This window comes from Parus major, chromosome 2 (genome assembly GCF_001522545.3).
Source record: "Parus major isolate Abel chromosome 2, Parus_major1.1, whole genome shotgun sequence".
In the NCBI taxonomy this organism is placed as follows: Eukaryota; Metazoa; Chordata; class Aves; order Passeriformes; family Paridae; genus Parus; species Parus major.
This window is the reverse complement of record NC_031769.1, coordinates 49236628-49263697: the sequence shown is the minus strand read 5'-3', so window position 1 is coordinate 49263697 and position 27070 is coordinate 49236628. Positions and strand designations below refer to the sequence as shown.

Sequence of the window (27070 nt, the reverse complement as noted above, 5' to 3'; positions counted from 1 at the left end):
CTACAGCTGCTAAATGAAACTGCTCTCTCTACATTTGTTTCTACATACACATGGCATAAACGCTTTTAATCTGGTGTTCAATTTGGTACATTGTTGTTTTGTAATTACAGGTGTTTATAACACTCCATGGGATTCTGGGTTTTTTAAGGTTCTTTTCACTGCTTTCTAGTTTCTGAGTACGAATCTCATGGTTTAAAAAAAAAAAATAAATAATGCAATCATTAAAGCTTGAACCATTTTCTTTTTCTTCTTTTTTTCTTTTTTTCAGTTTGGTGTTTGGTTTTTTGTGGGGAGGGACAGTTGAGGGAAGCAAAAATTTCTACAGATTTCTGTGACTTCAGAAGATGATTTTTTTTACACAGTCAAAATACTAATGATCAGATCCCAAGAGCTAGAAACAGTAAAAGTTTAGACTTTCTGCACAAGGAAACTAAATCTGATAGTCTCATTCAAACGAGGCACAAATGATCACACATTTGTCAGAAACTCTCTGCCCTAGTTACTGTGAAGCAGGACTACATGCACATCACTTCAGACAATAAGGAGTTCCACCCTGCACTGATTAGACTCAATAGTACTATTTTATACTGATCAGAGGGCAAGAGACTGACAGCAAAAAAATATGCCTTTAAATACAATCGTTTGTGAAGTACGTGGATTCCTTTTCTCATACTTGATCTCGGGAGACTGATAAAAGTAATTTTTTGACTCTCCTCATCTTTTAACACTCATTTTCATCCACTCTCTTTCTTTACCTGTTTGACAAAAAAGGATCCCCACGTGAAGTTTCCAGCACAGGTTCATTAATTCATCTGTCCTGGCGTCCCTGGGTGCTGTGCCTCAGTCTGCACTTCCCAGGTGTTAGCGTGTTTCCTGCATGCTGATCTCCTGGCCGCAGTGAAGCAGGCATTGATTCAAGCCAGCTCACACTCGCATCGCTTTGTCTCCCTTTCATCCATTTCTGAACAGTGGCAACTGAGCTCCTCGCAGCACAGTCAGAAAGGAAGGGAATGAAAATGAGATTTTAGAAACCTGTAAGCCTTGCCCAGTATTTTTCACAGGGCATGACAAACCTTTCTCATTAGGCATGAGATCAAAATGGAGCCTGACAGCTTTCTCAGAGAATTAATAGGAGTTCCAGCATTGTGTGCTGAGTCTGATCATGAACCATGAATGTGGCCAGATCCCATGTTCAAATTATGCTTAATAATGTGAATCAAGTAAATACAGGACTGCTCTCTCTGTATTTGTCCCCGGTTAATTTGTCTGGAGTTTTTCTGTGTTACTAAGGCAAAAAGAAAAGCTGAAAGGAGAAGTTGAGTGCTGCATCTTTGTCTGAGAAATATTTTCTCTGTAAAAACAATTCAGGTCTGAAAACTGATTATGTAAGGTTGCCATCTTTCACTCAGGAGATTTGCTTGCTCAGGACCACCTGCTAATGCGAAGGCTGGAATGCCGTCTGCTCTCTTTCATGCTGGCTGGGTCCAAGAGCACCTATACTCCAGCGAGGGTAGGAGCTGGGCACTTTACCGACTCATCAATCATGGACAGGCTGCTGACTAATTTCCATTATAGTGTCCATCTGTGTGCCTCATTCTGTGGGGACAAAAAGCCACTCTGTAATTATGGAAAAGCCTCTAATTATACCTGAGCAACTTCATGAATAGAAATAGGGACGCACAGATCAAACTTTGATAAGTATTTAGCTATCCACAGGCTTCACAGCTAGTTATGGAGTCTGAGCCAGAGAGAAGTTACCTGTGTTTCCCTGGGCCACAGTGTAGGGCTGGTGAGGAAAGAAAGGAAAGGGTTTTGTCTTCTTCTAGAAAGATGGAATGCCTAATTTTGAATCTCAGTGTTAAGTTTGAAAGCACGCTCCAAAGAAAACTGTGGAAAAATAAATGAGCAGTATGTATAGCCACAGGGTAAATTAAATCCCTGAAGAATTCTATAGAAACTGTGTATGAAATGATTTTGAGAAATTGTAACACTTACAGCATACAGATCCCAGGAAAGCATCTAGGATTTCCACACAATATTCTCTCCTTTTGTCATTTTTTGTCAAAATCTCCTGGGGAACTTAAGGTCTTGAACTCTTGTATGATCATATGATCTAGAGTCTTTATTGTCATTTAAGAATGTGTGCAGCATATGTACTGTACACTCTCCCAGAGGAATTGTAAAATATTTTGTGTGTTAATGGCATGAAGCTAAGGAAGGTTTAGGTTGGATATAAGAAAAAGGGTTTTCACCCAGAGGCTGGTTGTGCACTGGAACAAGTTTCCCAGGGAGGTGGTCACAGCACTTAAGCCTGACAGAGCTCAAGAAGAGTTTGGACAATGCTCTTAGACACATGGTGTGAACTCTCGGAGTGTTGTGTGCTCCTGATGGGTCACTTCCAACCCAGAATATTCTATGATTATATGATTCTGGGTTACTAAAGGCCAAACTGCAGCCACCTAAGTCACACCTAACCTGTAGGAATGACAGACAAGCCACGTATTTCAACAATCTCTCACAAATTAACCTCTACAATTTGTGAGAGGAAGGTTAAAGTCAGACTGTTAGAAATAAAGTGTTTGAAGAGTTAAAGCATTGAACCAACATTCCACTTGGAATGATCTATCTTTTAAAAGAATGTCATAAAAGGCTATATTTATTAATATAACACTTGAGAGCCTTTGGATTATGTAGCAGCAAGGCAGTGTTATTGCAAAAGAAGTTTATGCAACATTAGACTGAGAACTACTGGTGTAAAGTTACTAACACACACAGCCATGTCAGAGTCACAATATAAATAAGATTTAATGTTATTCAGTAGGAACAGTTGATGGGATTGCAGTAGCTCTCATGGACTTCAAGAATTGCCACAAAACACACTGATAAAAAATGACCAAAAAGTTTTGGCACAAGCAAAACGTGGATTTAATATGTAAAAATGGTGAATTGTCACAGCTTGAATTGCTTGCCATGATAACTATCTCCCAGTCCCGCAGTCAGATTTACCCTGGCAAATCCAAATGCAGTCACATTCCATGTGGGCATAACCATCTGCTTGTGTGAGTTGGACTTGTCACTAAGGGCATTATTTAGAAGATGCTTGTCTCTGTTACTAATAACACTTAATACTACAACATCAGCTTTAAAAATGCAATCCATTTTCCACCATCCATCATTTAGTTACTCTGATTTCATTCTCTGTGAATAATATACATGGCCTCTCTTTGCTGGCAGCTCTACTTTCAGATTTCAGATGCTACTACAGGACTTTTTAAAAAATTCTGTAATTGCAACAATTACAATGCAATGAAAAGACTGTATGTTCTTATGCAGTTTCAAAATAAAAATAATAGCAAGGTTACTTTTTTATTTAATTCATGTCTCATGCTCTGCTTCTTGCACAGTATCTGTTCATAAGTCTGTTAAGGATGTTGACTGCTTTCTGTTATTTTTCTAAAAATTGCATTAAAATGTTTCCAGGATGAAAGCTGAAATCTCAAAACTCAGGACCAATATGACACCATCCTGAGGTTCTGATAAAGTTTATTATGTTTCATAAAATAATATTCCTTTTTACTGGCTAGTGTTTATTTGCTATGCCAGGTGGAAAGGAGGTATTGCTAGGAAGATTGACTGGAATGTCCTGAGAGACCCTGGTGCTTTGTCACAGACTTAGATGTCAAAGTAGTTCTGATTTTCAGCATCACTTATCTCCTCCATGCAATGTGCAATTAGGATGACAATACTTAATCAACTTAAAGGGGAGCCATTGGACTTAAGATCTCTACTAAAACTCTCAAGAATTCTCTTGATTCTCAAGAAGCATTGAAGACTTAAACCTGGGCCAGGGGTAACTGAACAGTATATTGCCTAGTTTCTAGAGTGGAGAAGAACCTGGGAGAGGAAAAAAGTCCATCAATCCCAGCACTTCATGGAGGACTTCCAAAAAAATGCAGATGTGTTTGCAAAAACCAGAATCTCATTCAGCCTGAAGATAGCTCTTCCACAAATGACCAGAGCTACATTAGACCTTTCCACATGGCCAGCATGTTTTGAAGAAGATACTTTAGGACCTGGAAACTGAAGAAACACAGAGTACAGTCATTTCTTAGTAGCAATATTTTTTTGTTGCTGCATTCACAATTTATTCTTTGGCTTGCAGTATCCCGACCCATGTATTTTTATCACACTTGAACAAAGTCAAGTACCATGATGGTGCAAATACATGTGTATATGACCCAGAATAAATAATCTCTTCTGTCTGAGAGGGCTCAGCACTAGAAAAAACAAAAGCATGCAATGTAGCAAGCATAAGCTAATAGCATTAAACTCTTCTTGTAGGTTACAGGAGGGTTATATAGGCAGGATTAGAAGAAACCTAAGATTGCACAACCTTGCCATTCCCCATGAGAAACTAGTTTTGTTAATGATTTCCAGGACAGTGCTTTCAAGAAACAACAGAGAACATGATCACTGTGTTCTGTGGATGGAATATTACCTGCAAATTTGAATAATATGTCTCCAGACAATTCAGCAGCACCTGTGACACTAAAAACATCTATTTATATTCCACACTTCATGTTTTTGGCAGCTTGATGGGCTGCATCTTCCATCATTCTGACATACTGAAACAGAGCTCAATGTGACTCAGTAGAACAATGAGCATTAGCTGCTGGGATTAAAGTTTTTTGCTAAACCATCATCTATCCATCTATTTAAAACCAAGCATATAAAGACACTTTGTTAATTACCTAAATTAAATGGGTTATCTGAATACCTGTAATTCTTTATGACCAAACAAAAATGCATTATTTCAACTAACATGTTCGTGTCTGTTCAGAGATGCCCAGGTATTATTCATGTTGAACTGAATCAACTACCCTGTCTGAATGTTCAGCACTCCCATTAAACTCCCTGAGAACTTGTTCTGTAAGTTGATGCTTGCAGCCCAGAAAGGCAATCAGACCTCAGCCTGCATAAAAAGCAGTGTGGTCAGCAGGTTGAGAAGGCAATTCTGCCCCTCTGCTCTTCTGATATCCCACCTGAAGTGGCGGATCCAGCTCTGGGGTCCCCAGCATAAAAAAAGACATGGACCTGTTGGAGTGGGTCCAGAGAAGGACCACAGATATGGTCAGAGGACAGGAACAGCTCCTCTCTGAATACAGGCTGGAAGAGTCGGCATTGTTTAGCCTGGAGAAGGCTTTAGGGTGACCTGATTGCAACCCTTAAATATATAAAGGGGCCTTATAAGAAAGCAGGTGGGAGACTTCTTACCAAGGCCTGTAGTGATAGGACAATGAGCAGTTTTAGTCTGAAAGAGGGTAGATTTAGATGTAATATAAGGAAGAATTTATTTTCTGCAAGGGTGGTGAGACACTATCTATTTGCCCAGAGAAGCTGTGCATGCCCCATTCCTGGAAATGCTCATTTCCAGGTTTTTCTGAGTAGCCTGGTTTAGTGGAAGGTTTCCCTGCTCACAGCAGGGAGTTTGGAACTAGATGATTGCTAAGGTATATTGCAACCCAAATCATTCTAGGATTCTCTGAAGTCCACACTGTTGGACTACAGTACACAAGAGCTGCTGAACACAATATCACAGTCTTATTTATTTACCATATACAGTAAAAGAATCTCCATAACATTAGAGTGTGTCATGATGAAATAGTGGAGTCACCATGCCTGGAAATGTTGAGAAAACAAGTGGAAGTGGCAATATTGCCACAGTTTAGTGGTAATATTAGGTCTCAGGTTGGATTTGATGATCATGGAAGTCTTTTCTATCATCCTGTGAAAACGAGGAGTAATTGAAAGCTCAGGTAGATAGATATGTTTGTGCACTTACAAATTTTAGTATTTAGTTCTGCAAGCCATTGACTGTGTTGGGAACTGCACTGACCCACTGGACTCTCCCAGGACAGTGAAGCTCTCAGGCTCAGACCATGTTTCTGGTGTGCAATCCCATCAGTTAAAGAACAGGCACAAGTGCTGGGCGTTGCTTCAGCCTGTCCAGCTGCTCTCTGGGGTCAGCTGTCACTAGCCTGAAGTGTCAGAAGCTGCTCCCTTCCTCAAGTTGTCTCCTCTTTGATTTAGTGAGGAAGGCATGTCTTTGTATAGCAGTATCCTTCCTTCTTGTCTTCAGTTTAATTAGCAATGCTATCATTTCATTCTGGATATATATATATATATATATGCTTGGGGGGCTACTTGAGCTATATTACTTTGCTTTTTTCCTCCCTCTTTTTTTCTAAAAAAGGCCATGCAAATACATATCTTAAAAGATGCATCACAAATTACAAAAATGTAAACTGTTCTTATTAAGGACAAAAAGATAATGCAGTCAGATTTCATTATGCATATGTTATAAGAGTAATTGCCTTTTGCAGTTACAAGGCATTCTATTTGCATGCTGGAGATATTCATGGAGACAGCGCATAACAAACTGTCTCTCAGCTCAAGAAAAATAGGCTGAAACCATTGCCACCATGTTATTATAGACAATAAAGAAGTAATTAAATGTCTTTAACTGCCTTCCTTTTAAATGTCTCTAACTCAAATTACTTTCCCCCTATTATTCATTTTTACCCTTATTGTAAATGTATCAATCTTGTAAATGTTCATGTTTGGTGAGCTCACTTTTGGTAACTGACTGGCTAGGAACAGTCCTAAGAAAAATGGGAGACTGTGCTCCCTGACTTTGTGAAGAGGTCAGGCAGAGAGCTTGTAAGGATCGTAATGTTGAGAGTAAAAGGAAATGAAGAAATGAAAATAGGATCAGAATTCAATATAGTCTGGAAAATAACATCAGGAAAATAGGTGGTATGGGAAAAATCAACAGTCTGAGCTGGAAATTACTCGTTCCATTGTAGTAGAACTCACCATTAAGACGATGGTCAGTTCCTGAAAAGGCCGATATGAAACACATTCCTCTCCTACCAGCTTCAAAGTTTGTGTACACTGTTCATTTTCCCTCCCTCCTTACTAGCTTTCTCTCTCCAGCTCAGATATTGACGCTTCCCTTCTGCCAGGGTGTGTACAGGCATGGGAGAAAAGGACATTTCCTATGAGTCCATCACTCTTTGTCCCACTATTGCCTTCCTGGCTGCACTCCCAGAACTGGCTAATGATCGCAGACAACATATGGTCTGTGAACAGGAGGTTTCTTGTTTTTAAAAACAAAGATCAGGTGGGAAGGAGTGCTGGGAAAGAGAGCTTGAAAGCAATGTGCAAATGATAGGAAGTCAATCAAGGGATATGAAGCTCGTGAAACAGACACACCAGGAGAGATTTTGTGGAACTACTGCATGCAGCTGGAGGCTTGCTGCTGGTAGGGGAAGAAAGTGGCAGGAAAGAAGACAAGGAGCTACACAGTTCCCATATCGGTACCTTGCATTCAAAAGGGTCTGCACACTTTCCTGGTCAATGCACCAACTTTCTAAGACCCCCCCATATCCTGCTCCATGGCTCACATCCACAGAGGTGTTTGAGTAATTTATTCCTGTTTAAGAACTTATCCATCCAAATTAGTAGCAATTCATGGGTTTTTATCTAGCAGAAGCAGTGGGCAGAGCTCTGATTCGGAGTATTTCACTGAAATGAAAAAGATCTGAAGTGCTTACATAGGAATTTAGTTCCTCGTTCTCTCTAAGTACTTTTCTGGATTGAGAGAAGTCTGCTTTCTGTGCCACCTGATGCTGGTTTGATCCAAAGCCTGAAATGTTTGAATAAGAGGCAGAATAATTACAGGGGAGATTTTTCATTAAAAATAGAAGGTTGGAAATGTAGCAGGCATTCTCAAAATAGGTATAGGGGTTTTTGTTACTTCTGTAACACTTCCTTCTGAAAGTCCTGAATCAAAAAATAACAGCAAAATTAGGGTAGCCATGGAGGATTATGTTTACTTTACTGAAACAGTTTTGATGCATGTCCATATTTCTCCACCACTATGATACACATATTACAATGCAGTATTTTTCTCTGCATGTCCTTTTCTTTTGCACCAGTTTGGTTTCCATATATTCAAATACCATCAGCTACCAGTGGAAAACATCATAAAGCTTTGTTGCAGATAAAGAATAAAATATGAATACGAAACATTTACTATAACCCTATTGGGAAAATACAGATAGCATAGACTTTCTTGTCCAATTTACAATGTACAGGAATATTTTCATCTTGTGCTTGTAAATCCACATGAATATTTATTTCTGTAGACTGTGGCTTTCTTTCACCCTGAAAGCTCTCTAAAGATCTATCCAGATTTTTTCTTCTGCCCTTTCATTACAATAAAATGAGTTGGCTTGCTGATTCCCTAATTTAAGCATTATTTGAATGGTGCAGATGCTTTCTGTGGTATTTATAAGACTGTAAATGTGTGCTGATTTTGCTCATAATAACTGACACACAGTGGGGCTGCTCTTCTCACATTAGGGATGGCCAGGAAGTGCATACTACAAGGTTGTAGGTATTAATAATGGCTTTCATTTACTAATCCAAAGTGCTGTCTTTCCCCATTTTGATCATTATGGATATTTGGTTAGAATTAGCAGACCTGTGTTTCTACTGGGAAAGTGCTAACCCTTGTCTCAGTGCTGTTGAAATTCAGAAAGCTTTCTGTAGAAGAAATACCTTCCATACAATGAAGCCATTTTCTGTGAACAAAGCTAAATAAAAACCAACTCATCCTGCCACTGCACTCATCAAACCATACTGCACATTTGGGAAGGTACAATTTTCAGAGGTTTTATGGATCTGTGAATCATTAAGAGGTCTCCATGCATCTCCCTGTGAGGTACAAATGTTTTGCTACTTAGTATTTGTAAATATAATTCTCAACTTAATTCAGCATGTTAAAACAAAACATAACAGAAACCTATCACGTTTACTAGAATTGAAATCCAGGAAAACCAGACTACTAAACCTGTTCTTCAGGAGTATTTTCAACCACTTAATTTTTATTAAATTGTCTACTTCCTTAAATAACTGAGAATAGGAATTAGGGAAACATATTCAGGCTTGTAGGTTTGATGATTTTATTCTTGATTCCCCTGTTCATAGAGAAGCAGTGTACTGTACACATCTTTGAAGCTGATAAATATGCCAGGTGTGATTGAAAAATTACAAAGTAACATGTCTGAAAGACTGGTTTTTTTTTTTATTTATTGCAAACTTCTATTTATACAAAAGTTTTCAAGTAATCACTATCAATTTGAAATCACCGATGGATAATGATGAAAACATCAGACGTGTGATTCATACCTTTCTTGCTCCTGTTTTTTATGTTTTTTGAATATGTACAGATCTCCAGAGTTGTGAAAGAAAGAAAGTTGCCTAGGATATTCTAGAGTGTCTAAAAACTTGGGATGAATAGTCCTTTTTCATGTCCTTGAGTTATCTATTCTGTGTCCAGCACCACTAAGAAGGTGTGCAGCTGAATGCCTTCCAAAGACTGGAGCTTTCCTCCCGCAAGTGGTTGCTCTATTGCATTTTTGCCTCTAGGGAAATACTGAAAAGCACAGAACATGGAGACTACTAAAGAAATGTGAAAATTAATGTAGTGCAGAAAAGTCATGCAGATGTTGTGATAAAAATGTAAAGGCTGATTTTTATTCCATTTGTGGTTGGTATCAAGAAACGGAGCTTTACAGAAGAAATAAACACTACTTCCATCAAGCCATAAGGCTGTATTTTATCTTTGAATTCTTCTTGTGGTCCATACAGACCTCTTGAGCTTTGGTCTTCCAGTTCATATTATCTGAGGAGATGCTATGTCAGGTACAATTTATCAGAGCGTCTCTTGCTCCCACATCAGCCTGGCGCACAGAGCCCTAGTGGCACAGCATGCACCCAGGGACAGAAATCCCTGCTATTCATGCTGACTCATGCAGAGACAATCTCCAGACAGCATATTTCTGTACTACCAGTGGAGAAACCCAGAAAGCAGAATATGAATCTGAGAGCCAAAATCTGCCTGGAGCTCTTCCTTTTGCTCCTGGAAGAGAGCAGGCTGTTGAAGTATACCACCTGCTGCTCCAGCCAGCCGCTTTCCCCTCCAGCTGTCTCCTATTCACCTGCCACGGACCCTATTATTCTTTTGCAGCCTTAGATGATCTTTTTGTCCTTGCTTATGAAACCAACCTGTGCATTTTACAAAAGAAGCAGAAACTCTCTTGCTTTACTGGGGTTTGCGGTTGTTGTGGGGCAGCAAGCACGAGTGCATTGCAGGGATTGTAGCCGGTCTGTGTCACAGAGAAGTTACAACGTGGCTCCAGACACAGCAGAAGGAAGGCACCAGGAAGGCAGAGTGAAAGCAAATATTGAAGGAAGCCTGGAGAATGATTACTGAGTCCCAGCACTGACTTGGGGCACCGTGCCAGAGGCTGGGATGTGGACAGTCAGGGTGCATTACTGGCAGAGCAAGAAGTGTTGGGAGATGATGGCAGAGCAGCTCTCACCCCGTGCTGTAGGTCAGACCCTCTGCCTTTATTGGCTCACTGCAACCTGTCGATTCCAGTGGCACACGATTACCCAGCCATGTCAGGGGTGAGGAGTAAAGCTTTCTGGTGATTAGTGTCAGGATAGTGACAACAGGCATCACAGCAGGCTTTGAACTCGCTGTGCCCAGTTCCTCCGCTCCAAAACGTGCAGCTAGTAGTTTTTAGGAATAGCTCTTCCCTTTAAAAAGGCAGCTACTGCCTGGCTGCCAGCACCGAGGAGAGCAGGATTTAGTTTCTGAAGCGCACAGACTGATAAGCAGCTCTCCGAAGGGCCACAGGGGCTCGGGAAGGATGGAAAGTCGCTGCAGTGGGACATGAGGCTGAGCTGCAGGCAGCCTCACAAAGGGAGAACTGCTCCAAAGAAAGCCGAGGGGACACAAGGCTGAGACCCCTTGAGAAGCCACCTGGCTTTTCTTTGCTGCCCTCCTTATGCAAGACCGACACGGCAACTGCAAAGCAAGAGGGGCACATAGAGTCCCTGAGTAACTGGAGATGCGGGATGCCTGAAACTCGGAGAGGACAGTGAATTACCCATGCCTCTGCTCTGCACACAGGGGAGGGAAGGGAGTAGGGGGGGGAAAAAAAAACAAAAAAAAAAACCCAAAAACAAACCTCTAAGAAAGCTGAACTATCCGTTCACACTTCTTTAGATACAAAGGTAAAACTCCCGAGTCTCCTTTCCGCCAAAGCTTGTGCCCTGCTGCCATCTGCTGGGGTTTTTTAAGGAGACGGCATTGCTCGGGTATCCAGACGTGTGTGCCAGAGGAGAGAAACTAGGATTCTGCAAGGTGTCGAAGTTGAGTGATCATACAAGAAAATGAAAATTCACCACTGAGATCTACCTCGCCCTTCTAATCCTTTTGAAAATCGAGCTAATTGTGTATTATTATTATTATTAAGTGCCAGCACTTTGGGAAGAAATTAATATTTTGCAGCAATACTGTGTATTGTATGCTTTATTCTTCCTGCTGAAACTCAGAGTTGAGGGAAGATTGATTGCTTGCACTGCCACAGTTCTGCACAAACTCTAGGAGGAGGATATAAAATAAAACAGCCATCAAAGAGAAAGTGGTGTCATTCCTGCTTGTGCTTCATTTTATGTCAATGGGAAAGTTGCAATTGAATCTTTAGAAAGGTTATTATCAGTCTCATATCTGGCTAGCAAAGCTGGCACAAAGCAGCAGCGATAAAGAAGAGCAGCCTGTGAACTGAAAGCAATAACACTGCAGACAGGGTGTTTTGTTAAACCCCTGGTCCCAGGGGGTGATATATATAAATAATGGGTTTATTTACTGAAGATATGATATTTTCCATCACCAGTGGCAGCAATAGATATAGTCACTTCACTACCACGGGATCCATGTTGGAAAAAAGTTTGAAATCCCACGCTCAGAGCCAGTAGCCCATCCTGGGTTTTGCTTGCCTTCATTTAGAAAAAAAAAAGGTTGTTTATTTGAGCTCCATTTAAGAAGTAACAGCTGTGTCTGCCATAAAATATGGTTTGGAAAACAAGACAGCCCTGATGTTTAACACCCTGACAATCTCTGATGTCTTTTATTTAAGTAATAAATTAGTGTTTAATTTTTATGGCATTACACATTACCCAGGAGAGTAATTTACCAGGTCATTTTTAACATAGTTATAAAACTTGGAGTAATGGTATTGAAGCTGCCACTTTTGAAGGTTTGTATTGGGCAATACTACAAATTTAAGTTCCCTAACATGCATTCAATTTAGATTTAATAAGAGTTATTATATCCCATGTTAATTAAAATTAGATTATTTATTGCAAACACTTTCAGAGAACTAGCTATAGAGCTGTGGCTGCACATACCAAATTTGGCCTCAGAAGTGCCACACAGTGTTTCTTCAACTCTTTTGAAATGCCAAATTTGGATTGAATTGTACCTTCCAATTGTACCTTCCTCTGGTCACTATAGTAGCACTTGTGCAGCTTTACCCCTTCCAGTGTGAAATTACGATGGACATGGCATGGAAAAGAGAGACTTGGTGGGGATACATTCCTGAAAACTCCAGACTTTCAGTATCTCACAGCCATGACACTGTAGCAGAGCATGGGGTGAAGGTCCAAACTAATTTTTCTGAAGTTCCTCAAGTGTAGTGTATGTGAGCTGATGCCCTCATTGTCTGTCCTCTCACAGCACTTTCATTTTGTTCCTGTAAAGCACAGGGAGCTCACTAGCAGCCTGCCAACAGGTGAGCACTGCTTCCCTGAGCTCAGAGAGCACGTTCTTAGGGATGTGTTAGGCTCTGCCCAGCCTAATACATGAGTAATCTGCCTCTGCCAAAACCCCAGCCACAGCTCTGGGACAGAGCCAGAAAGTGGGTTCACACTGGCCAGACAAGTAACGTGGCTGAAGTTCTATGGGCCAAGACGATTAGGTGACACATCCCTAGATGTGCAGGAATCCAGCAGTGACATGAGAAATAGTGACAAGGCTGTAAAATAAACCGAAACAAACAGGGGAATGAATGTACAGAAGATACATTTAACTCGCTCTGTGGATCAGTGTTCCAGTTTCTTGTGGGATGGAGATCAGAGAAATAGACACAGAGGCAGCAGTGTAGGTAATGCAGGGAGAAGCACTTTTATCTGACATTGCAAAAGAAAATTTCAGGCCTGTAACAGAAAACACTGTAGACAGCACAAATACAAGACAAATGCCTTTGCAGAGCCTTGGTTTCCAGCACTTCAATATCTAAGTAATGTTTTTGATGTCTCTGACCAGTCTGAGAAATCAACAGTATTCAAAAAATTGCTGGGAGGACAGAGACAGGTAGCTAATATTCATGAACCTGTCCAAACAACCAAACAAATTTGAGGCACAAGTTTCCTTCTCCTTAACCACACAGCGACTTTTTTTTTCTTTCTTTCTTTCTTTTTAATTTTTTTTTCTTGAGATTTAAGACCCCAAGAAAAACTGAAGTGTTTCTACTGTTCCCATACAGTGTCAGCTTTTGTAGGTGTAAATTTGAGGCTGAGGAAAAATGACTGACCATGTCCCTCGAGCAACCTTTTCTCCAGGCTAAACACCTCCAGCTCCCTCAGCTGCTCCTCATCAGCCTTGTGCTCCAGACCCTTCATCAGCTCCTTTGCCCTTCTCTGGACATGCTCCAGCCCCTCAATGTCTTTGTTGTAGTGAGGGGCCCAAAACTGAACACAGGATTAAGCTGTAGCCTCACCAGTGCCAAGTACAGAGGTGTGATCACTTCCTTAGTCCTTCTGGTCACACTATTTCTGATACAAACACTCTTTCTGATACAAATTTCTATCAAAATGCTGTTGTCACATTCCCTGGGATGTCCATGCTGATGGAACTGATGTAATGGTAGATGAACACACAAGACATGACCTTACTATATGTGATGAAGAAGCCTGGACAAGAGAAAGATTCATAATGAGATGGATATAAGAACAAGAATGGAAGAAACAAGTAACAAGACTGAGAACCATCATTTTTGCTCTAGAGTTTGTTTTGTTGATGTGAATTATTCTCCTCTCAAAAGCAAAGGTTTTCAAAAATCCAAAGCTGGATTTTTGTTCAGACCATTTTTTGTTGTTGTTGTTGCTCTGGGTTAATTGTTCCTGAGCTCTTCTCTTTTTCTGTCCCTCTCCTTGATATCTGACATGCCCTATTTGAGGCTCAAATGGATAATGGCTATAGGGAAGGTACCAGATCCTCTTCCTCATCCTTTTTTCAGAAGGCACAACCTATCAAAATACTGACACATTTGATTAGCAATGTTTACCTTCAAACAGGCCTATGTTTAAGTCCCATGAGGAACTAAGGCCAGAGACCTTCTGTTCATTAAGGCAAAATTCAGTATTTGGAATGGGTACCTCACTGACAAACATGCTAACATGCCGAATATATTAGAAGGCCGATAACTTTTCCTTTTTGCCTTTTTATTTCTGCTTTTCCTTTCTGCAAGGACTGATAGCAGCACTCAGTTATGAGGATTCTTGGCATCAAGCCCAGCACGATTGTTTGAAGTCTGGATCCTTTCTGTGCAGAAACCTGTGATTAAGTCACCTTCAAACAGAACATCAGATCATGTCAATATCTTAAGTTTTCTATACTCAGTTATTACCCTCCCTGAGTAGATATGACTCATCATGTCTCCTTTTCAGCCATTTTGATTTGTGTTTTCCTCAGGACTTAAACTCATGGGAACAGGAGAAAAGGTTTAACCTTTTACTATGAGAGGCTGGTCTGCTAAAGCTGTTCAGTAGAAATACGCACAGGAGTTAAGACATACAGAAAACCGGGCATTAGGTTTACATTGGGGAGGAAAAGCCATAGCTGACATGTTGTTTTAAAGCTTAAGAAGAAAATCTGTACAGACCTTTAAAAAGCTTTGTGTGTGTGTGTACAGGTTTTTTCTCCAGGCTTTTAATTCACACCATCTTTCTCTTCAATTGTCATAATATCAGATAAAATTTCTTATAACATGAAGTTGGATAAGCTTAAGAGACTTTAGAACAGTGGCATATTCAAGTTGTAGAAGGATTAAAAGTCATTAAGATCAATATACCATTTCCTGATTTGCACCTATAATTAGTAGCAGAATATTTCCAATCCATTTTAAAAAGTAATCTTCAATCTATGAAATACTGGTTCACCTCGTAGAGGAGGAATCCATCTTCCCTTCAAAATAAAACTGGCATACAATTCTTCTATTATTCTCTATCTTTGGAAAGCATTCTTTTTAAGTGGTGACAGAGGAGTAAAATGAGTTTGATTACCAAACTGCAGTAGTCTGCAAATAAATATTCATCTGATTAAAGTTAGTTTCTTTCTTTCTTAAGCCAAAACACACAGATCTGTGGATGAGACTGGGGGTAGAAAGGGGGGCAGGGGGTGAAGACACAGAAAATTCCCACTGAAATTAATTTTCAAATCTAAAAATGTAGTAACAGAAGAGGAAAAATGCTAAGATAAAAGCTTATGAAGATAAAGGCTAGATTTTTGATTATCATATGATTCTGACAGGGGTAAAAACACAAATGACTTTGCAAATAATCATCTTTTACCTAGATTTATCCTTTGACTTAGGAGTTGTTTGCTCTTTCAGTTATTTGAAGAATTGATAGAATAGAATAGAATAGAATAGAATAGAATAGAATAGAATAGAATAGAATAGAATAGAATAGAATAGAACAGAAAAGTACTGATTTTCTGACCCGTACCTTTTCGTTCCTTGGAGGGAGAGGCTGCTAATACTTTTACAGAGTCAGTGAAACTGTAAACAGTGCTAAACTTGACTATGATACTTCTAAGTTACTCTTTCCTCTAATGGGTCAATCATTATCAACTACCTTTGAAACTGAAGAACTTGCCTTAACACCATGGTGTCTCTCAAAGGAAATAGTTTTCTCTGTAAAAGCATAACCAATACCATCACCAGTGTAAGCCAAAGAAATTGCATAATTACTCATCTGATGTGGGGGGGAAAAAAAAACTAAAATAAAAAATAAAAGCAAACAACACATCCAACACAGAGAGAAACAAGCACACAAAAAACCCTCCAATAAACACAGAAAAAACAAACAGACAACAGAAAAAAAAACTGACAGGCCAGGTTTAATCTGCAAAATAAGCTTTCAATCCCTGCTTATTGTGTACTTTTCTCAGTAAATATTTATGGAGAGAATTGTCCTCATGTTACTCATATGAAGACAACGTTTCTTTCCTCCATGTGAGTATTTGAGCCCTTCACTGAGCCATGACCTTTCTTTTTTAAGAAAAGCCAATCAACCCTTTTCTGAAGAAGGACTTCTCTCTCTGCAGAACTCATACATTTTTAGATGCAGCTGGAGTAATCCACTTTGCTGCCACCCTATTGCCCAGCCCTCACTACCTCAGCGCTCACAGCAGCTGGCTTACTGTGCTCAGCACATGGGACAGAAAGAACATTTTGCAGGTTCAACTGTTCTTCTAGAAACTCTGTAATGAAATCAGAAATGACAAGGTAAGCTCAGCAGTGACCAGGCTCTGAGATGGTTTTTTGCTAACCCTTTGCTGCCTTTCATTCAGATTCCCTGAAAAAATCAAATTTGAATCTGTCATTAATTAGTACTCTTTTTATCTCCCTGGTTTGTTTGTTTGGGTTATTTTGGGGGGATGGGATTGAGAAGGAGTGAGGAAGAGGGGATGTGGGGGAGAATGGCTATCTTTATGTGATACTCCATGATTTGCCTGCACTGTCACTGAAAAAATATGAGAGTAAGTTTCTAGAGAAAAACAGCAAGAGCCTGGATTGCTGACAAATACTGACATGTGTATATAATAATATGTACATAAGCTGTTCACTTGCAATGAGACAACATAATAAACACAGATGCCAGTCTTGACTTCATTGCAAAAACAGGGTTCCATTTGATTCATCCTCATCAAATTTTCTATGTTAACCTGTATTTATTTGTACTTCAAGCTCCCGCAGAGTACTAATCAAATTCAGAAACAAATGGCTATGAACACAGGACAACAGCAGACCAGGTCAAGTACCCACAAATCAGAGTTAGTGATAGTTGAAGCCAAGTGCCCTGGTTGGTGTGTTTGGTGTGTTCTTAAGCAAACACTGTAAGATGGCTGAGAAGGTGACCCACCATCACATGCAGAGAGTTGACATCACAAAGATTCACTAGAGCCTAGTTTACCAGCTGTTCTGTCTGTTAGGGATGACTACACAGGAAACATGCAATGCTGGTTACAGGCTGCCTATTTATAGTCTGAAAAGGGAGGACTAAGATTAGTTTCCATTATAGTGACTTACTAGAAGGCTGAATCCAAGCCAGAGCAGACCCACTTAGAGGGTCAAGCTGCAGTCGAGGTAATTACTACAGGCAAATGTTAAGTTTACAAGGCGCAGTGCAGCGCTATCTACACAAAGGAATTCCAGCCAAGCCCATACAGTAAATGACAAGAACACAGAGCAGTGCAGAGAGTCTCTCTTAGTGCTGGCTGGGGGAAGATTGTGCAGGCCAGCTTCTGCTCTCAACTCCCCAGCCCTCCATCCCACTTCTGGAGAGGTGTCTGAGCTTCAGGGACCAGGGTACACCCGCAGAGCTCAAGTGCTTCCATCCCCAGGCTCTGGTTTTGTTCCAATACATTTCTTGACTCAGGCCAATATTTCCTTATACAATTGCTGCATTCATTTTTGTCACTGGGAGAATGTCCTCCAAGAACAGAGATTGTCATGCAGTAGCAAATTCCTCTAAAGTTAGGTGGTTTCCCGAAATCAGATCCCGATTCATCTAAATTTCTGTGCAGGCAGTTTTTTCCTCCAAGACTGGCTTTTAAAGGTATATTTGACATCTTGGTTGATCAATACAAGTATATTTTGGTCCATTTGTGCCCTTCCTCTCCATTTGAGAATCAAGATTACTGTGCACAAATACTATCTTTTCCCAATGAAGGAAACTGTAAAGTCAAGTGTTAGAGTACAACTCTTCCCTCTTTCAGAAGAAAGACTTTGCAGATCAAAGTGAAGTACACCCCTGGTGTCAGCAGCCCAAACTCTTCCCAGTTTCTGCATGGATTCTTATTTAGACTAAATACAGACCATAGCTCTGATTCTTTAGTTTAGTCTGAACTCTTTCCCAACACCAAATGCCTGATCTAGTAGCTGTGATAATAAGCATGACTGTGATGTTCCCTTTCAATAAGTTTAGATCTGCCAAGTCAGATATCTATTTATTTTTCTTATAAAAGAAGTCCAAAGGAGCTCTGCTTTGGGCTGCATGATAGCACATGTCATAGAGTGCTTTTGAGGTTCAAGCAAAATCTGAGAAAAAATCACCAGTAATCATTAACAGTCAAAGATTCTTATTACATTTATTTATTTTTATCTTGGAAAGAAATGTCATAACGAGTAATGCACCACGATGGGTATCTTGGTCATTGTGAGATAATTACGGTCACGCAAGGTTACAAAACACTGTGAAGAAATATTTGCTTTTAAACAAATGGTAAAATATTTGTCATCTTTGCTTTTTAAGTGTTGCTAGATCTAATATTTATGCATGTAATATATTGTTATCCATAAATAATGTTGCTACATTGTGTTCTCCAGTTTCAAACTATTTTGACACTCATTTAATGACTTCATCCAACACCAATGCATTTTGATAATGTGAAAAGTAAGAAGTAAATTTGTGGAAAATTATTGTCAACTCTTGTATCATAGGAGCATGTTCAAACTCCAGCCAAGTTTTGTACTCCGTTTCAAGTAGAAAAGCTGCCTCTTGCAGCCTATGATTGTAACCAAAATTTGCTGCAAATGTTGACAGTCCTACAAGATCAAGATTCAAAAACACTTTATAAAGGAAGAAAGAGAAATGGTATTTTCTTCACCTCAGAGATCTTGGACTCTGGAGCCATAAACCATAAACAACTTGTCCAGGGTCATGTATGCTAAGAATGTCCGAGCCAAGAAATTGAATTTAGAATGATTAAATTATGGCACAATGCCTTTACCCCAAGTCACCTTCCATTTCAGATAAAAATCTTCACTGCAAGGGGGTCCTTTTGTGTTCTGAAAGTCGAGTTTTAGATGTTCATGTTTTTCCTACTCAGTGCCATGCTTTGTAAAATGTCTAGAGGTAATTTGTATCTGCAATCTGCTGTTGTTACAAGCCAGCTGAAATATTCTTTAAAAGTGAAAATCTCTGGATGAACTGTTTAGTAGAGAGACATTTAGAATGGGAAAGCTACAAAAGGCAAGCAGGCAGGCAAGAAAGAAAGAAAGAAAGAGAAAACTTTGGTTCTTAATGAGATGTCTTTTTACTCCCTTCTCTCTTTCACTGCATGGTCTTTTGGCTGAGATGGAAAAGATTTGGGAACCATTACATTAGAGTTCGTGTAATGCCATGAACAGTAGAGCTATGTCTAAGTGATTTGCAAGAAGACAGAATCAGATCTCTTGTAGATGCAGAGTTGTGTTTTGCTTCCACATACCGTTTCACCTCCAAAATACTAATTTTATTTCAATTTTTGTATGAAATTGATTTTTCTTGTAATTTTTTATGCAAGCCAGAAACATTGTTCATACTTTTGTGGAATAGCAGAGGTTGGAAGGGGGTCTCTAGGGAAGTTAAACCTTTAGTACGGGTTATTTGTGCTAGATTATTTTTTATTATTTTTTTTTAATGGTAGATCTATTATACTTTTTATTGTGATGTGCTATATGTAAGTCTTTGTTATATATCTGTAAGTTCTCATTGATTCAACAGTCATTAAATTCATACAAGGGCATTTTAACATATATATATATATATATATATATATTTAAGATTCTTGGTCTCAGTGCTGCTACCACTAAGCTGCAACAGGAGTCAATAGATCTCTCTCCATATGACAACCTATTTAGTCTAAAAAGTTTTCATTAATGTTCTGGTTTAGATTTGCTATTACACAACACATATTTTCTTGCTTCACCTGGGTGGAATTTGGAGTGTGAGTAGCCAATGCCTGTTAAAAGAGGGAGAGCTGCAGTTCCTACAGTAAATTCACCTTTCAACAGGGAGCCCACCTTTGCCCACATAACTGCGCTCTCTGATAACAATATTAAAAGTAGCACTAATGGTAATGTTAAGAAATTTTTATTTTTTAATTTAAATTTTGTAGGTATTCTTTCTTTGTGTTCTTGGATTTAGAAGACTGCTGAGATAGTAAGATCACAGGAAGATATCTGGGCACAGTGATAGGCTTAATGAGTTATTTTAAAGATAAAGAACAAACAGGGAATGGAATAAATGCTCAAATGCAGTCATGTGAAAAGTTTCTCTGCCAGAGATGATATAGAAATGAACTGTAAAATTACTTTTCAAAGACATTTTTTTCAAAATCAGAAGGGGTAAAGTCTATATCAACATAGGCATATCAAGCAGCATTTCCAGGGCCACAGCACACAGTAGATGAGATGCTCTAGCCAAGGCACCAGTGTCTGGGGTGAAATGGTAACATACCACAGACTCTGGTGGCTCCTCTCAGTTCCTAAAGCAATGCAGGACTGGGAGGCCCTGGAGGTGTTAAGCTCTTAGCTGTTTGAATTCAGAACCAAATGTCCATCTCTATAATTCAAATTCTTTACAAGTGCTCCTATAAATAGCTATGGTCCATAAAAACTACATTAAAAAAAAACATACAAAGAAATAATGATTATTGGAAGCTGGACTTTGAATAATGTTACAGTGACATTAAACTGGAGTGGTACCATTAGGATGAAGATAGTTGTACTCTACTGTAGGTTTGAATTATACCTGAAATATTTATTAATTTCTGGGAACTGGGACATGAACAAAGGAGTCATTGAAAGTATATTTCTACAAATAAACAGTAGAACAGCATGACTTTTTACATCTGCTGAATTAAATAATTGCTTAAAGCAAATTATTTCACCTGTTTCATCAGGTTAGAGGACTACAATTCACCAAAGGACCTAGTCAAATCTAGTGAGTTAAATATTCTCAGCTTTAGTTCAGAAGTCTCTGAAATCCGTCGAGCAAAGTAATAGAGTAATAGAAGGTCGAGCAAAAAAATACCATAATCTCTGTGAATAACAATGGAATCAATGGCATGAAGAATAGTTAATGTACTACATCAAGACTAAATTGCATCTTACATTTCAATTCTGAAAAACATTTTCCATTGTGAAAATGTAGCTGGTCTGGGAGAACAAATCAGGTGACCAAAGAGCCAGGACACTGAGTTCAGATCCATAGCCAAACACCAGTGATTTTAAAGCCACAAATAGGAACAAAAATGCCACTCTATGCAGAGAAAATGAGAAAATCTAGAGAGGGAGAGTTGTATAAAGATTACCCAGCACATTCTTCTTTTAAAACATCATGCCAGGAAGAGCAAATGGGAATGGCAGAAGAAATGGAATTTAGATCATGTTGACCACATGGTGTTGGCCAATGTGGCTCTGACTCAACAGAGCTCTAGAGCTGCATCTCATTGTCCACATACCTAGCCAAGGATCTGGAGAACAGAGGCTCCCATTTCCATTTCCTCCAGTTCACCTCCACAGCACAGGAAATAGATTTAGCACCATAGGGAAACTGGATTCTATAGAAAATTCTTTTTTTTTTTTTTTTTACATTGTTGTCCTTGTGTCTTTGCCTTCCATCTTGCACAGACACGCACTGAGCATACAGTGATTTTATGTTGCATTACCAGGTGGGAATGGAAAGTTTTACAACACTTTTGCACAGCTACAAACACCCACCAATGTATATGGAACAACAGAGAAGCAGAGCCTTGCAGTAACATAGTTTGTGGACAGGAGCAGGCTCCTGTATTTAATGTTTACCATTCTGGCTTCATGGCAGGGTTCCTACATACTGTCTTGACTGTGGCACAGTGGTGATCAAGCTCATGTTTACAGGTCAGTTATTGTTTAAAAAAAATTCCCCTGAAAGAACACCAGTTTATATGCATCATTAAAGCTCCATCAGCACATTACACAGCTCCAGGTTGTAAACCAGGCCAGATCAGGACCTTTCATTCTTTAGATGGATGAAAGTAATGATGCCAGCAGTGACAGGGTATGTATCGTGATTAGGCATTGTGACCAGGAGGCAAGAGTTTTGAAAAATGATCTTCCAAAGATGATTGCAGGAAACACAGCAGGTGCTGGAAACATTTCTGCATCACTGAATCTGTTTTATTGACTCCAGCATTTCACTGATAAATGTGATTGCACTTTTCCCTCACTCAGCAAATATAGTGACTGGTAGAATAAAGCAAACTTTATCATCTGTGTTTATATCCATTGATCAGTGTCTTGTAACTGTTATGTCACTTGAGAATCTTTATGAAAACAGATAATTTATAATGACAGCAGACAAACTGCTATCCATCTTACTGTAATGTTAATATAAGTTGTTTTATGTCCTTCATTGCTGACCAGAGAACTCATGCTGATCCCAAATAGGGATGAAGCTCTTTAATTTGTAAATAAATCATTTAAGGCTTGCCTGCATTTGTAATTTTTTTAATACACTTACTCTCTCCTCAGTATCTTGTTATGCATAAAGGAATTTGGGGCTTTAGACTTTGGGCCCATGTGAAAAGTTCTGTAATGAGGTCAACAATTGTCACAACAGTGGCAGGCATGCAGAAAGAGAGGTGGCAAAGGTCTGTAAGTGAGGACCAAACAACCTCCCCACAACTGGAGGAGACAAGAGCGTCCATGGAAGATCACCACCCAAATGAGAAGACAGTTAACCTTTTCTGGATCTCACTTCAAGAGAAGGTGCATGCAATGAATTTCCAGAAGAGAAGCCTCAAGGAATTACTTTGAGTTTCGGGTGTAGTACAGAAATTGAACATCAGCATTGGACAATCAACAATCTGGATGCAGTAGTTGAATGCATCAGCAAGTTTGCTGATTTATCCAAACTGGGAGGTCCTGATGATTCTCTTGAGAGACAAGAGCCCCTGCAGAGGAATCTGAGAAAATTTATCATTAGGCTTTGATTAATGGGATGAAATTTAGTATGCCAAAACACCAGATTCTGCCCCATGGAACAATGTCAGGCACAAACCTGTGAGAGAAGTGGCTGGAGAGCAGCCCTGCAGAGAGGATTCTAGGAGGTCTGGTTCACAGGAGACTCAACAGGAGTCAGCAGTGTGTGCCCTGGCAGTCAGGTAAGCAAACCTCATCCTGGGGTGCATCAAACACAGCAAGACTGATGGTCCAAAGAGGTGATTATCCAGCTGTATTCAGCGTTGTTGGTCTCATCTTGAATGCTGTGTGTAATTCTGGATCCTGCCATTGAAGAAAGATGTGAAGGTCCTTAAATGTGTTCTGCTGAGGGCACCAAAGGAGGGGAAGGGGCTGTCAGGAATGTCTTCTGAGTAGTGGCTGAGGGCACTGGGTTTGTGTAGTTTGGTGAGAGGGAGGCAGAGGGGTGATCTCACTGCTCTCTGCAGCTTTCTGAGGAGGGGAAGTACAGAGGGAGGTGCTGAGCTCTTCTCCCTGGTACCTGAGTGCCAGGCCAAGTGGGAATGGCTAAAAGCTGCATCCATCAGGGAAGGTTCATGCTTGGTGTGGGGATTTTTTTTGCTGAGAAAGTGGTCAAGCCCTGGAAGTAGCTTTCTGGAGAGGTGGTTGGTGCCCTGTGTCTGTCAGTGTTTAAGAGTGATAAGGACAACATTCTTAAAGCCATGATTTAACTTTTGGTCAGCTCTAAAGTGGTCAGACATTTGGACTTGATGGTCAATGCAAAAAAAAGTGTCAAGGTTTAAAAAGGTCAATGTAAAAAAAAAAAAATAAAATTTCTTCAACCTAGAGCTTATCTTTTAAAATCTGAGTTGACTTTTACATGACAGGAACCACTGCAGAGTTAAGTTTTCTGTTTTGTTAACTCTGAGCTCATCTCTATATGTATTGATATTCTCAGCAGGTTTTATTCTGGACTTCAAGCCATTTGTTACCTTGTTGAAAGATACACAGCTAGTTTTAGCTTGGAAATTGAAATCTAACCTATATTTTTATTTAGCCTGAAAGGGGATAAGTCAGTTTGCTGTTATACAGTGCTAATACACTCTCCATCTGTTCACTTGGGGGTTATTTTTCCTGTGTGTTGTCAAAAGACATTTCTGCTATTAAGACAACATCATGTGTAGCAGCTCCTTCTGGTTTATTTTTCTTGATTCAGGTTTGGATTGAATAAATCAGGACACTATACCATCTTAATTTTAAATTAAGTAGCAATTTACATGCTTCTTTTCAAGTGATGTTCTGCTGTGATGGTGATCAATTGTTAACCCATAGCCCAAGAAATGCATTATTGCTATCTCTAGTTAGTCTTTGGAGATGGCAGGGAATATGCAAGGCCACAGACCTACCAGTCTTGGACTATTTTGGGCCCTGTCTCAAAGTTTGTTTATATGAAACACCTTTTTTTTATAGTGGAAAGAGTGCTAGTTTGTTTTACCTTTGCTTCTCTTCCTATGGTACAACCCCATTTTATATAGGCAATAATAAAAAGTAGTTACTTTGTGCAGAATGAGATATTGACTGCTAACATAATTACAGAATCATCAGTGTTGGAAGAGGCCTTCAAGACCATCTAGTCCAACTGTCGACCCAGCACCACCATAATCACATAAATCACCTAAATCATATCCCCAAGTGCCACCTTTTGTAATCTCCCCTGGTAAAACTTAATGATATTTCCGCTCTTTTACCTAAGATATGGCAGAAGAGACTGATCCCTACTCCACTACAACTCCCTTCAGGCAGTCCTTCCTGAGCCTCCTTTTCTCCAGGCTAAACAACCCCACTTCCTGCAGCTGCAGGAATGTCCTAAGACATGTTTTCTAAACCCTTCCCCACCTTTTTTGCCCTCTTTGGATATGCTCCAGCACCTCCATGTCCTTTTTGAAGCAAGTGACCCAGAACTGGACACAGTGCTCAAGGTGCAGCCTCATCAGTGATGAGTACAGTGAGATAATTCCTTTCCTACTCCTACTGGCCACACTATTCTTGATACAGGCCAAGATGCTCTCAGTCACCTGGGCACGCTGCTGGCTCATATATCCATGTGTCTGTCAAACCCCTGAGCAGCCTGAGCAGCTTTCCAGCTGTACTCCCCAGCCTGCAGCAACATGTGGGATGTTGCAGCCCAGGTGCAGGACCAATAAGAGTAATGGCAGTGGGCAGAGAGATGCACAGCTGGCACATATTCAGTCCTGAAAAACATGGGAGTCTGGGAAAGGGGTACAGTCATGGGAGGATACAAGATGACTGATACAGGGGATCCCAAGGTTCTAAACAACTCACTGACAAGCAAATAAATTCAGGATGGGAACTGGTCAAAACTGGTTCTAGGGGTTCCAAAAAAATCAAAGCTATGCAAAAATTACCATATATAGTAAATTGTATGTGAATTAAATATAGGAAAAGTGGTAGAGCAAAACATAGTAGATGGGGCACAGAGTTGCAGACCAGAGGAAAACAAAGGTTTAAAAACATGTTAGCACAATGAATAATAACACCAAGCAGATATTTCAGTAAGGAAGAAGCCACTGGCATTTCTCCCTGCAAAGGAAAGAATGCTGTAGAGTTTCCATCCTTGCTCTCCTCTCCCTCAACACACCCCCCCCCACTCCAGCTCAGACTGAAGCTGTGATCTCAACTCCCCTAAGATTAGCGCTGATGACAGAATAGTGCCTGACCTGCTTTGAGGTCATGGTTACATCTTTCACAATAAAGTACAGCTCAGTGAAAGAAACACTGCCAATTTTCTTTGACTTTTCAAATAGAAAGTCCAACAGCAAATTTGGTTTTCATTACAGCCAGTTCCACTCTGAAATGGATCTGAAGACTTGAGTCTCAGGTGTGATTGCTGCTGTACCGATACCCAAACTGCTCTGTGTGCATGCATAGGTTCCCCTCTCAGAATGGAAAAAAGAAGAAAGGAAAAAAACCCACCAACTTGATTTGTTGAGCATAATTGTATGGATAATCTCAATCCATTACTTTGTACCACAGAACAGTTTTCCATTCACACATCCATCTCCTCTGAAATAGAAGACTATTCTTACATTTTATTCACATAATGGTTTTGATAGAAAATCTGTTTTGCTGCAGATGAGGGCCCTGGAGGTTTTTGGTCTATTGTAATACATAAGAGCTGCCTGACACTGCAGCATTCGTTCTCTAGTGTGATTGCCTAGCAGGGCTAAAAGCACTGATGTCTTTTACAGTTCTGGTATTGCCATTATCCATTTCAATGGGGTTTAAATGTAAAAGTGAAATTGATGGTGTTAAAGCGTGAATTTCAATCATGCTAAGAAAGAAGATATTGATGGGAGCCAGCAAGGGAGCTCTGAACAAAAATATTGCAAGGAAGAAGCTGAAAGGCTGATTACTACAAGGCCAGTGACTCTATGTTTTCAAGTTACAGAGCTGCCACACATTAAAAGACGCCTGTTCATGTTGCATAATTCAGGACAATGTGCGTTTGTCCCTGTCAATATTATGGCATTCCTTCCTTGCTGCTGAGGTGGGACTTCATGGGAAAAATCTTGAAGTCTTAGTTCAGCTTTTTATCTGAGATTTAATATGTCCCTTCTCATTAATTTTTTTAGTAGAGGTGGTTTCTTGTGGCTACAGACTATCACTGTTCTTGTAAAAATTATACCTTTGCAATTATAGTGCAACCTTCTGTCTGAGGCTGAGTCTTTATGGAACAGCAGAAGTGACACTTTTGTGCCAAATTACAAAGAACACTGTAATTCAGGGTTAGGAAAACTAATGAGAAAGCAGTAAGAGTGTTTTACGGGAGCTTAACAAGTTGGATTTTAATTTTCACAGCAGAGAAGCAAAGCTGTGAGCAACCTTGACACAAATTGAAAACAGAATCACAAAGTGTTACTTGGTGCATTGAAGAACCTCTGTCTCAGCTACAGCTCTGATTCCTGCTGGCATCCAGGCAAACATCCATGGCAGTTTCCTCTGGAGCTGTGGTCAGCAATTCCCTTGCCTGCCCCTGTGTCTTAAGGCTTACTGCCATCACCATGCAATTTTATGAGAAA

At 39.9% G+C, this 27070-nt stretch overlaps 1 protein-coding gene and 1 long non-coding RNA gene across 9 annotated transcripts in view; one reads left to right on the top strand and one right to left on the bottom strand.

The window, feature by feature from the left end:
- Window positions 1-15759, bottom strand: part of LOC107200141 — an 83660-nt gene extending 67901 nt beyond the window's left edge. For 2 of the 8 annotated variants that reach the window (XR_004495878.1, XR_004495876.1), the window contains exon 1: window positions 756-13341. This is a non-coding gene — a long non-coding RNA (uncharacterized LOC107200141). Of the gene's footprint in view, window positions 1-755; window positions 13580-15705 lie in introns of those variants that run through there. The other 6 variants (XR_001519513.2, XR_001519512.2, XR_004495877.1 and 3 more) reach the window with 6 other exon arrangements.
- CNTNAP2 (contactin associated protein 2) overlaps window positions 1-27070 on the top strand; it is a 1020050-nt gene that overhangs the window by 876193 nt on the left and 116787 nt on the right. The gene's annotated exons all lie outside the window — the stretch shown is intronic.